The 13969-nt window shown below is 33.5% G+C and overlaps 1 protein-coding gene across 24 annotated transcripts in view; it reads right to left on the bottom strand.

The window, feature by feature from the left end:
• ADGRL3 (adhesion G protein-coupled receptor L3) overlaps nt 1-13969 on the bottom strand; it is an 829014-nt gene that overhangs the window by 649919 nt on the left and 165126 nt on the right. For all 24 annotated transcript variants that reach the window (XM_032400452.1, XM_032400458.1, XM_032400455.1 and 21 more), the window contains one exon: nt 8523-8591. The gene's annotated coding sequence lies outside the window, so the exon portion shown is untranslated. The remainder of the gene's footprint in view (nt 1-8522; nt 8592-13969) is intronic.

The following is a 13969-nucleotide window of genomic DNA, read 5'->3' as shown; positions in this document are numbered from 1 at the left end:
TAAAAAAATTAATAACTTAGCACTAGAAGAAGACAAATTTCTGTACACCACCAATTTAAGTAATAACAATAGCACTTAAAATAGAAATAAGATAGAAACAGGAACAAAATCCAGTAAGACAAAATAAAACACAGAAATAATTTAAAATTCATGTATATGCACTTAACCAGGTGACCCAGCAATCCAACTCTTAGGTATTTACCTCAGAGAAATGAAAATTTGTGTACACACATACACACACAAAATATGAATGTTTATAGTAACATTATTTTCACCAAAAACTAGAAACAATCCAAATGTTCTTCAACAGGTGGATAAAGGAACTGTGAGACATCCATATAGTAGAATACTGCCCAGCCATAAAAAAGAAATAAATTATTGATACACTCAAAAAACAAGGATGAATCTCAAAGGCATTATGAAAAGTGAAAGCAGTCTTAAAAGACTACTCACTGTATGATTCACTTACATGACATTCCAAAAAAGCTAAAAATATGGACTGAAGTATTATGGAATAAAGAACAGATTAGCAGTTGCTAGGGGTTACAGATGGAAGCAGGGAATGACTACAAAGGGACAGCACAAGAAAATTTTTAGGTTATAAAACTATATTGCAACTGACTTATAGTGATGAAAACACAATTCTATACAAGTCTTAAATCTCAAAGAATTGCACACAGAATACAAAACAAACAAAAACGTATAAGCATAGATAGACAGCTGGAGAGACTGATATACAGATAAATAACAGACATGGTTGCATATGTATATACATTTGTTAAAATTCCTCACATATTTACAATGGTTAATTTTAAACATGTACTCAATAAAAAGTTTTAAATGTATATGCCTAATTTAAAAAATCATAAACAAATCATTCTCCTGAAAAATAAAAAAGTAAATAGCTAATAATGAAATGTTTTTTAGCTTTTAGCTGTGGCACAAAATCCCAATCTATAAATATTTATACCATAGAGCAGATCTCTCTTTTCAATATAGCATCCCTGATTCAGGCAGAAATGAGCGATTTTTTTGAACCACCATAATATTTTTTCACTACCATGTATTAATGGCAGTGGTAAACAGTTTTAGATGAAAATCTGGTAAAGTACAAGGATCAGAACACAAGATTCTGTCCAGGCCACTCCTAATTCAGGGTTTATTCATAAAAAAATAGGAAATAACAGAACATGAACATCACAATCCTCTTAGAGATTTGACTGGACTAGTACTTTTCACGTATCACCCATATTCAAGGTTAACTACAGAAGTAAAAAGCTGTATATACACCATGCTATTCATTCTCAACTAGTCTTTTTGTTTTATCTTTAAAGTACTGAATTAAAGAACATGTTCAGGTATTTCAAGATGAAAAAACTGAAGGAGTTCTTGTTTGCGTTCCAAAATTACGGTGGTCACTACTTTGTTTACCACAGCAGGAAAAGGCATGGTGTTTAAAACAGGCAGAGACTACAAAAAAAAAGACAGGAGATGAAGAATGAATTTTGTTTGCTCTGATCGCCAGTCTCTCTTATCACACAATTTATGTATAATTATTTTAAATGCTCAAAGTTTTAAAATTTTGTTTGTACTACTTTTTCCTTTGGTTTTAGGTATTCAGCACTGTTCTGAAATGTAAATGTTTTAGGTTTAGGCTGATGGGTGAGGTAAGTGATGAGATGGTACTTTATATAGAAACTGAAATTTATAACAATAATCAAAGAAAAAAATGAATTTTTAATTCATAATTATTTTTCTGCCTTACATAGGTTTTAATTTCCTAAATGTCAAGCTTTTATCAGACATTTAAAATACAACATTTAAAACTAATTAAAGGAAGAAGATGAGGATACAAGTAAACTGACATCTTATAAAAGTAGAAGTTGAAAGGAAATTTTAACCAAACATATCAAAAGCCTTAAAAAAAAGAGTCATACCCTAGGACTTAGTAATTCTACTACGAAAAATCTATTTGAGGGAATAATCACTTATATTAAACAAAAAGATTTACATAAATATGTATCTCAGTAGTACTTATGATAAGCAAAATGTAGTAAGATGACATTAAAAAGGTAGTTAAACATGTTTTTTATCCTCATATACGTGTATGTATATTTGTTTATTTAAAAGATAACTATGAATATACACTAAAATATTGACCATGGTTTCCTCTGGGTATGGGACTATAGGTAATACTAATATTCTCTCTTTGCAATATTTTCTAAATTTTCTATGAGTATGCTTCAGTTTTACAATGTAAAATCTAACATTTTTAAATGATTAAAACTTAATTAAGTACTTTTAAGATATAAAAGTTTTAACAAAAATGTTTAGTGAATAAAACTATGTTTACTGGAAATACTGATCCAAAGATATTAAGTTATTTGTTATAACTCATTTAGCCTTTGTAAAACTCTATTAAAAAGGTTTGGGGCCCCTGGGTGGCTCAGTCAGTTTAGCATCTGCCTTCGGCTAGCGTCATGATCCCAGAGTCCAGGGATGGAGCCCCGCATCAGGCTCCCTGCTCAGTGGAGAGCCTGCTTCTCCCTTTGCCCCTCACCCCATTCATGCTCGCGCTCTCTCTCAAATAAATAAATAAAATCTTTTTAAAAAGTTTTATTTTCATTTTTGGTGAAAAAAAGTCCTACTTGTTGCTTTGTATGTACTCCATTTTTTGTTTACTGCTTCATGGCCCATTCTGTGGTTTAAGTAGTGGTTGACAACTTTTGCTTTGCTCAACTGACTGGCAGCTATCATTTGAATGCCAGACTTATCTTTATGCAAATTTTCCAAAGGTCACCATTTATGCATGTAAATTTTGAAGGGCACTAACTCTACAGCTGACAGATTCTGACAGCCACTATATCTCCAAGAATGGAATAAGCAGGGATGACTGTCTGAATAATTAATGTGCTTTTACTCTGCCCATGGCCAGTTTTTATATCCTGTACTTTCTGACTGGTTTTGAAATTAATTAGAAAATGTAATTTCATAGCAAACCAAAAAAAATTTTTTTTTTTTACTTTCTATGAACAAATGGTAAAAAAATGAGACAATTAATGATTCTTGGTTCAAGGTGTTATATTAGTAGAAATCACTCCTATCTAGAGATAAAAATTAACACCTAGCTGTGGATGTTATTTCTGTAAAAAAACCATTAATTATTATTATTGTTAAAAAACACACACACAAAGAAAGAACCCTGCTCTGTAAAGCTGAGTAAATGGTGCCACCAGCCATTGGGTTGCCATTTCAAACCTCAGTCTCGTCCTACTGAGACTTCAACCCCCACTACTAAAATGCAGTCAGTCAACCAAGACCTGTAAATTTACCTGCTAAATAGTCTCAAAGGTATTACTACCACTCAATCCCCAGGTTGTTGCCTTAAACCAAGTCTTCATCACCTTACCTGAGTTATTTCATATATTTCCCAGATAATCCTCCTGCCTGTAGCTGCAGTCACCCACATTGTCTACCTTTCTAATACCCAAACCTTTCTAATATCCATGATCAAGGTCTGTTGTCCAATATAAAAGACACTTAAAAATAAAAACTAAAAGGGTGCTATAAAGAGAAAATATTTAGAATATATTAATTAATGGGAAGAAACAATAAACAAAATTGTGTGTACTGTGATAATATGTCAGGAGAAAAATAAACAGGAGAGGAATGCAGAGGGGTACCCCCTGGCAATTTCAATTTTAAAGATGATGTTGAGGGAAGGCTGCCATGAGAAAAGGAGATTTAAAGCCTAGGAAATAAGCATGGAGAGAATGGTGATTGGGTGAGGAACCAAAAGGCTAAGGATCCCAAGTAGAACGGGCTAGTGTGTTCAGCAAATGGCAATGAAGCCAGGATAGCTGGAATGCAGAGGAGACTGAAAATGGAACAGGCTTGAGTGATGTACAGGGAAAATGATGTAGCAAGGAAAAGTGAAGGCTATTGTAATTCTTTAGGCAATAGGGGACTGTGATCTGGATCAAGATAATAGCCAAGGAGATGTTCAGAAGTGGTCAGATAGTATGTGCTGATGGATGTGCAACGTGTACAAAAGAAAATTCAAGATTCACTCCAAGGATTTATGCCCAAGGAATCAGAAGAATAGAGCTATTAAGCAAAAGCTTTCTGAAAGTGACATTTATGAAAGGTCCTTATTGTTATTTATTACTTTATTTATTTTAATTATTTTGAAAACTTTGATTTGACATTTTGTGGTTAAATCCATTCAAAGAGGTACACCTGGGTGGCTCAGTCAGTTAAGCATCTGACTCTTAATTACGGCTCAGGTCATGATCTCAGAGTGGTGAAATCGAGCCCCATGTCAGACTCCGTGCTCAACATGGAGTCTGCTTGAGATTCTCTTCTTTTTCCCTCTACCCCTCCCCCAGCTTGTGCACTTTCTCTCTCTCTGTGTCAAATAAATAAATAAATTATTGTTTATTGAATGGATAAAATATTTTTTATTGGATGGATATTTTTAATGGATAAAAATCCATTCAGAAGTCATTTACTGTGGAAAATGTATTTTCTCCAGTACATCCTTCCTTTGAGGTTCAAAAAATTATAGTTTATTTTACCAAGCACTTAGTGTTTCTAAGTGCTTACTTATGCGTAGCTCTATTTTAAATGATATACAGTACATAATTTTATTAACCCCATATTAAAAATAAGGAAATAGAAGTCCAGAGAGGATAAGCAACACCTCCAAGGTCATATATAGTGTCTGTCTCTAAAACTTGACCTCTTTGCTCTGCTTTCTCTCAGGACTGGTTTTATATTTCATTACTAAAATAGAATGAAGCTAGAGGTTTTCAGGGCTATAGTGATGGGAAGTGGGAACTTCCAGGGATGGCAGATATATTCTCTATCTTGATTTTGGTGGTACTTACACAGCCTTATGTGTTTGTCAAAACAGAATTGGGCATTAAAAAGAGTGATTTTACTATATATGAATTATGCATAAATAATCCTGATTTTTTTTAAAAATCTAGCAAATATAAATTTACATAAATTGATATGGAAATACACAAAGTTTAAAGTAAATCTTTCAGGGACACCTGGGTGGCTCAGTCGGTTAAGCATCTGCCTTCGGCTCAGGTCATGAACCCAGGATCCTGGGATGGAACCCCGCACCTGGCTCCCTGCTGAGCAGGGAGCCTGCTTCTCCCTCTCCCACTCCCCCCTGCTTGTGCTCTCTCTCTCTTTTTCTCTGTCAAATAAATAAATAAAATCTTAAAGAAAAATAAAGTGAATCTTTCATGCAACATAATTTGTTTGAATACTTTTTTGATAAGAGCAGTATTTTTAAGATCATCTTCCAATAGTATTTACTGAGAAAGTAATACATTTTTATTGTTGCCATATAATTTTTCATGTGTGATTTTAGCCATTTTGAACACAGCAGAAAGTTCTAGGCTTTCTCCAATGATTTTATTCCTCCTCTGCAGGAAATCTCAAATAAGGCTTCTAAACATCTATCAAAGTTGAGTGAAACTTTGTAAATGACTAGATTGAACATGACTTTAAAACTGCTAAAAAACCTGGTTATTTGTGCTCCAGATGTTATTAAGTCTTGTATGCATGTTGCTGTGTTCTACCATTAACTTATAGTCAAGACAAAATTTGTTCTTAGGACAAGTTTAATCACTTATAAGAGACCAATCCCTATTTTATAGTCTTCTTGATTATTTTAGTTTTTAGCTATCTGTAATAACTCTAAATAGATTATTAATGTGGGGTACATTAAATAATAAATCAGAAAAAAATATCCCATAATACAAGTAAAGAAAATATCAGCTCTGCCATTTTTTGTTATTTTTTAATTTATTTATTTTCTTTTTTGGAAGTGAGAGGGAGAGTGCAAGCAGGTGGGGAAGGGGCAGAGGGAGAGGGAATGAATCTTAAACTGACTCCGTGCTGAGCACAGAGCCCGATGTAGGGCTCAATTTCATGACTCTGAGATCATGACCTGAGCCAAAATCAAGAATCAGATGCTTAACCAACTGAGCCACCCAGGCGCCCCACCATTTTTTGTTGCTGTTGTTGTTATTTATTTGGGCATGTAGTAATCAAATGCTCTTCAATTTGTAATCTTTATTTAACACTTCTAAAATCAATTGTCTAAATATGAGTAGTCTAGTTAAAAATTGACATTAATTCAGTTAATGCACTTATCCAAACTCATGTAATATCAGTACACTAAAATATTCTTAAAAACAATCACTGCCATCAAAATCCTGTGAGATACAACCTGACTTCCATTAGGATGGCTATAATCAAAATTCCAATAACTTTTGGCAAGGATAGGGTGAAACCAAGACACATGTCTGGTGAGAATGTGAAATGGTGCAGCCCCTTTGGAAAGCAGTTTGTTAGTTCCTAAAAAGGTAAAATATTCAGTTACCATATATTCTACCACCGGTATATATCCAAGAGAAATGAATACATATGCTTACATAAAAACTTGTACATAAACGTTCATAGCATCCATTATTCATAATAGATGAAAAGTATTAAAAAAACCCCAATGTCCATCAACTAATAAATGGATAAACAAAATGTGGTATGTCCATAAAGTGGAATATTATTCAGACATAAAAGAATTATGTCCTGATTCACAGAACAAGGGTAAAACTCGACAACACTGTGAAGAGGGTAGGTACAAAAAGCCACGTATTGTATGATTCCATTTTTTATGGTAAATCCGTAGAAGCTGAAAGTATATTAGCTGTAGCCAGGGAACAGGGCAAAGAGGCAAAAGTGAGTAAATGCTCATGGGTATAATCTAGATAAAAATGTTCTGGACTAGATAATAGTGATGTTACACAACTTTGTGAATATACCAAAAAATACTAAATTGTATACTTTTTAAAAGAGTGGATGAATGGTATAAAAATTTTATCACAATTAAAAAACAATGGAACAAACACTGTTAATCATTTAACACTGTAAAAACCCCCATGAATCCTCTAAAAACTTCATATTTGGGTGCTTGTAGCAGTCATTATGTTAAATATTATAAGGTCTTAATTCCTCCCTATATTTTGTGATGAAAATGAGTATCAAGGAGAGGTTCTGAAATTTTCTTCCCACAACCCTACAAATACCCTTAAGCACTCTGGAGACATCTTGGCTGGAAAATTAAGCTCTAGTCCAGCAAACATGATACTTGCATGGGCTGCTCCAAACCTACTTTTCCAGATTCATCTCCTAACACTGTCCCACTGCATGAGTAATCCTTCAGCAACATTAGAAATATCAATCTTTCAGTGGCCATTCCTTGTTCCTTTGTGTACCCTTTCATAAGCTCTTCTGTTAGCTTGGAATGCATGACCTCACCTTCTCTGCCTCAACAGCCCCTCAGTGAATTTCATTAACTTCTATGAAGATTTCAAGAGCCTCCAGCAAAAGTTACTTGCTCCCACTTTTGTTTCCTTAACAGTTGGCCAGTGACTCTTATAAAATGTATACAGTAATTTCTATAGAGTTTCATATCTTTTCCACCAGCATTTAACTTCTCCAGAGCAAGCATATCTCAGCCTTGCATGGCTGAATTTTTTGAAAAAGACAATTGAATCAGGCTGTTTTTGTTTATTTAACTAATTTATATCACTAAGTACCAAAAATCCATTTCATATTCAACATAGTAAAAGAACGTCTGCAAAATTTATATGTTAATGTATACATAAGCTACTAAATACATATAAAGTAGATTCAATCATATCTACTGTGGGAAATAGGAAACAACGTTTGCCTATGTGAATGAATGTGCTGAAGAAAGCAGTGGCAAAGAAATTAAGGCAAAAATATCTAAAAGAAGGAATATCAATTGGAAATTTTATTGCCTACAAAGGTGAGTGCAATATTTTTATAGTCTTAAATTACTCAGTACTCTTCAAGTAAAAAGTACAGAATCTTTTAAAATAGATTTATAATAATTTATAATACATACCATTAAATCAACTCAAAATTAAATGAACATGATTTAATGTGAGTAAGAAAATTGGTATTTCTACTTTTAAGCTGTATATTTATAATAATGTATATTCTAGATATTACAAAGTCACTTGACAGAAATTAACATGGTAACTTCAAGAACATAGGAAATTCCAATTTTACTGTTGGTTGATTAATATAAAGACCTACTTGCCTTCAAATGATTTGCTGAAGAAGATGCAAATCATTTATGTTATTAATATGTGGAATGTAAATTATTGTTAATAACACATTTATTGTTCATCTACCTAGAGTATACCTCCTTAAATGGAATTCTGTATATTTTTGGGAAAATAAAATTGACAATTCTTGTAGACAAATATGTAAATTTAAGTATGTAAATTTATTTGTCCACAAGAAATGTCAATTTTATTTTCCCAAAAATATACAAAATTCCATTTAAGTAACTCATTAAACAATTTTCAATATGATCCTCATAAAAACATATATTAACTTGAATGGAAACATATTAAATACACTTTGAAATTACTAACAATTATGATTGGCAAAAATTATCTAATAGTTACCTTAATTTGCTCTTCAATAGCTAAAAGTCCATGTTCTTTTCCTCCGATTGACTGAACATTTAAACATTTCTGTAAAAAAAATACATTAGATGATGAGAAAAAAATAATACTTTATGGTTATACTTTTAGGACTTTTTGGGTATACTCATTTATTTCTTTTTATTGGTCAAGTGCCTTTTTTCCCACAATGCTTGGGGTATAGCAGCAGAATCATGGTATAAAAAATGAAATTCTATTTACCTCTGACACATCTTCAACCATCTAATTTACTGTATCACTCACTGGGAATAATTAGATATGGGAATTTAAATATCTTCCTAATTTAAAAAAAAAAAAGGGACGCCTGGGTGGTTCACTGGGTTAAGCGACTGACTCTTGATTTCAGTCAGGTCATGATCTCAGGGTCCTGGGATCAAGCCCCAGGACTGGCTCCGTGCTCAGTGGGGAGTCTGCTTGAGATTGTTTCTGTCTCCCTCTGCTCTTCCTGCTCATGCTCTCTCTCTCTCAAACTAATAAATCTTAAAAAAAAAAAAGTGTCCATTGCTAGAAACCAGAAAATTTCTTAGAGCTCATAGAACTTATTTTAAAAACTTACATCTTCTTTTATTTATTTTTTAAAAGATTTAAGTATTTATTTTGGAGAGAGAGAGAGAGCAAGAAAGAGAGCACACGCATGGGCAGGGGGAGGGGCAGAGGCTGAGGGAGAGTATCCTCAAGCAGACTCCCCGCTGAGGGCGGGGACGGCCTCCCGACTCCAGGCTCAATCCCAGGACCGTGAGATCATGACCTGAGCTGAAATCAAGAGTCCAACACTTAACTCACTGTGCCACCCAGGAGCCCCTGCAACAGATACTTCTAATAAGATCCTGGGATGTGTTTAATCACTTTTACCATTAGAACTGCTGTGTTAGCCTGGTGATGGGTATCAAAGAGGGCACATACTGCGTGGAGCACTGGGTGTTATACGCAAACAATGAATCACGGAACACTACATCAAAAACTAATGATGTAATGTATGGTGATTAACATAACAATAAAAAATCAAAAATAAAAAAAAGAACTGCTGTGGAAAAAAAAATTAAGAAACACCTTAATATATATCTTGCCACTTAATCATATATACAAATATGCTCTCTGTGTATTTATGTACAGAGACCATGATTACAATAATTTAAACAAATTCATATTTTAAAAATAATAGGAAAAATATAGAAAGAAATAAACAAAGAGTTTACTTAAGTGGTATATTTACAGGGATGATTGCTAGTCTTCATTTTCTTTAAATTGCCATAATATTTTCTATTTCTTTTATTATTAAACTAATATCAACATGTCAGACATTTTACCAAAAAGGGGGAAAAAAAAGAGTAATATCCTTCAAAGAAGTTTCTTTGGGATTTGGCTCTGCACTGGTCATATCAGGTTTTAAACTAGAAAGTTTAAAAAAGTAGTGAGTCTATTTAAGTGCTTTATAGGAGCATCAGCTGCATTAGTTAATTATTATGATACTTGGTATTTATTATGCTATTCGTAGTAGTATGCTATTAGCAAAACGTTAAGTAATCATATATGTGCCAAAACAATGACAAAATCTAGTATCTATTCTATAATCTTGTCCCCAAATGGACAAGGAATTAGATATATGCAGAAACTCATTAGCATAAAATTAAAATTAAGTTCTCCTTTATAGAATCACTACTGATTACCATCAGATATATATGAAAACAAATTAGTGTAAAAATATTCACTAATAAAAGCATTATATTTTGTTTGAGTTTTTTAAACTATATTTTTCCTAGTGAGTAGCCACCCATATTTGCTCAATTAGTGAGGTTTTGTACCACAAGAGCAATCCATTCCATATCTGAATGGTATGCCTGACTACTTGAACAGGCAATTGAGAGCAATTTTTTGGCAATCTCTTGGCTGTACACATAAGGTATTGTTTCCCAGTTTTTGAAGAATAAGCCCATCCAATCTTACAAATATTTTACATGTCTGAACAATCATGGGTAATGATAGCACAGGCTCTCCTAGAATTATCCTCACTCGGTAGATTTTGTTTCTCCCAATTAGGAAATAAATTCTGATATCTAAACATGACTTATTCCACAAAGTTCTCCCTAACAGCACCAAACAGACTACCCCACAGACAGAACCAATTCTATGTTCCCTGATGCTCCCATACCCCTGTGTATATTCTTCTATACGGCTGAACCCATACATTGTAATGTGAATTGCTTCAGAACAGACTGTGACTACTTCTTCAGTTGGTATCACCCCGCCCTAAAGAACCAAGCATTTAACAGGACCTCAAAAATGCTGACTGGGTAAACAAAACATTTTTTTAGTTTAAAAAAATTTTTAAGTATTTATTGGAAACTGTCTGTGTTGGTCTCACATAAATTGAGACCAAGAACAAAAATGCACCATTATGTGTCTTTCAGTTTGTTAGCATAACTATCTTTATAGGTCCATTTTCCTTTTGCTCAGAAGATCAGAGAATCTTCAATTTACAATTTGGCTATTCAGTGTCTCAATGCTTCATCCAATTATTGCCCCTTCAGGCACTTCAGAGTTAGTAGACAACTCAGAAAGCCGACAAGTCAGACAGAAGAACAAGCTTACACAGGGTCACAGCTTTCTAAGTGGAAGGAGACCAGGTCAGAGGTAAATCACAGAGAAGGAAAAGGGGAATACCTGGCTAAAGGGAATTGAAAACCAAACAGAAGGGAAGAAAAGGTATCATATCAAGTGATACTCTTCTATCAGCATAAAGTGTTAGCCTGAATTTCTTTTCCTATTAGTAAACTTGCTCTAAAAGGGATTGTTAAAAGGAGCTATTAGAATAATTATTTGAATAATTTGACTACTTCGAAGGAAACACTCAGAAAGGATAGAAAATTTGGTGTGTTTATATCTTCATATTTTCAGCACCATTCAAAAGTGACATAAAAAGAAATTCACTAGCAGTTATTGCTACGCTTTGCAAATCAGATGGAAATACCTGAATACTAGATTGCTTTAATTAAAAATTAAAAGTTAAATTTATCCATCCTTTAGAAAAAACCTTGTAAACAAGCAGATATATAAGACAGCAAAAATGGAAAATAAAATTATAAGATTTGATTCACCAACTAAAAAAAGGGAATACATAATAAAGAAAAATGTTCAAAACAAATTTTCTAATCATGAGACAGCAAGTTTAAAAAGTAGAGCAACATTCATTCATTCATTCATTCACCAAATATATACTCTGTGCCCAGGCACAGTTCTAGGTGCTATGGATTCAGGAGTGAACTAAACAGACAAAAACAGCATTCACAGAGTTTATCCTTACCTTGTGGTTGAGGGGTGAGAAAAGAATGAAAGGGAGAGAAAGAAACTGACTATATTCTTCAGAGACTTTTTGTATTATTTTTAAATGTTAAACACTTCATATTTTTGAATATTTTATATTCCCATTAACCTTAAATTTTTTAAGGTTTTAAGGACTTTATATTCTCATTTTACCTTATAAAATTCCTCTGAGATTAGTATGAACATTACCTTGTTTATTTTACAAATAAATATTCTGAGACATTGAGCGGCAAAGCCAGAATGTGAATACAAGTAATCCAAATTCAGTCTATACCCTCCAGCTTCTCAAACAGCATTATATTGACTATCACTGCCCATATTTGAAAAGAGGATGTTTATAATGATAAACAGTAATTTTCTGTAAATGAATTCTTTCGGGAATAATCATCTCAGAATTTTGTAACACTGATTATTTTTTGAAGGTACCTTGGCATTCTAATATTTAAATGAGATGCCAGGAAATCAAAGTAAAAATTAGTCTGGAATTAAGATGAAAATATATTTTATTGTCTTGGTCTGTGAGGCATTAATTATATTTATGTTACATCTCCTACTGAACTTTCCAATAAAGGTTCAGGAAGCAATGAAGAATTAATTTGTACAAACATACTTTAAAAAGATCATTCTAGGGATGCCTGGGTAGCTCAGTTGATTAAGGGTCTGCCTTCGGCTCAGATCATGATCCTGAGGTCTGGGATCGAGTCCCACATCGGGCTCCTCGCTCAGCAGGAAGCCTGCTGCTCCCCCTGCTTGTGCTCTCTCTCTCTCTCTCTCTCTGACAAATAAATAAAATCTTTAAAAAATAAATAAAAATAAAATAAAATAAAGATCATTCTAGTGTCAGTTAAAAGATGTTTTGCAGCCTAAGATGACAGCTATGTTTTTTTTTAAAAAAAGATAAGTGAAAACTGAGATTTTTTAAAAATACAGTGAATTAGTGAACTATTTGTGAGGTAATATATTTTGTTTTGTTTTGGTCTATGAGAGTCCTTAAATCATTTTTAGAACTAAACAGTTAAATATTAGGTGCCACAATTTTATTATCTGTAAAAAGAAGTATATAGCCTTCCATCTATCATTTCCAATTATTTGGAAGTGAAATAAGTAAATATGAGTCAAAACGCAATAAATAGACACATTAACTGCATTATGACATTCCATCTCCACATCTTCAACTAGGTTCCATCTCCACATCTTCAACTAGGTTTTCCAATGTTACCTCTTTAGTTATGATGTTCAAATCATTTTTCCAACTACCCCCTCTCAGTTTCTCAATCTACCAGTTATCTTCAAATACCTTCTACTTTCATTCCATATCAATAACCATTATCATGTACCACCACATTATTTCCTCAGCAGACTATTCAAATTTGTTTTTCATTTCTATTTCCAGTAATTTTACAGATTAGAAAGGTGCAACTGATAAAGATTATCATGGTTATCAGGCGATGGTGCTTAGACAAGATCCCAAGGCATTTCACACTTAGTCTGGCCTCCTGCCACTTCAGGCTGTCACCACTGGCCCCATACTTGGAATATTGCAAGGTGCAAGAATAGCGCCTTCTCATTCATATAGCACCATTTTATCCACTCCTATATCCCTTGCAAACAGCTGCCAGAATAACCTGAGACCTCATTTTTCCCATGGTGATTTCTGCTCATTAATACACAAAACACCATGTTGTTTTCCACAGGGTCTGGTTTTTCAAGATCCTCTAGGATGAATACATTATTTTCTATTACGAACATTTTTTGACACTACTCTACTCCACCAGACAGAATTTCCACATCAGCACGTTGAGGTTGCTGACTGGCTCCTGAGACTGATTATTCCAGATAGAGTGGCTTGTTAATGTATCAAGAACAGTTCTGTGCAGTTCTCTACACTTATACTTTGAATACCATGCTAATGTTATGCTAAGGTCTCATTCTCCATGAAATTAGCCTCAACACTTTAGGTACAAACAGGTCTGTAAACTTCTGGTGCATTTTAAATCAAGAGTGCAAAGTTTAGTCCTCAATGTGCCAAATTTCCACATGTGATCATTTTCAGCCCCTAAGAATGTAAGCCATTGTATAAAGGAGGG

The sequence above is a fragment of the Phoca vitulina genome, unplaced genomic scaffold (assembly GCF_004348235.1).
Source record: "Phoca vitulina isolate PV1807 unplaced genomic scaffold, GSC_HSeal_1.0 scaffold3, whole genome shotgun sequence".
In the NCBI taxonomy this organism is placed as follows: Eukaryota; Metazoa; Chordata; class Mammalia; order Carnivora; family Phocidae; genus Phoca; species Phoca vitulina.
Note: the sequence above shows the minus strand (reverse complement) of the source record. Positions and strands in the feature narration are given on the sequence as shown.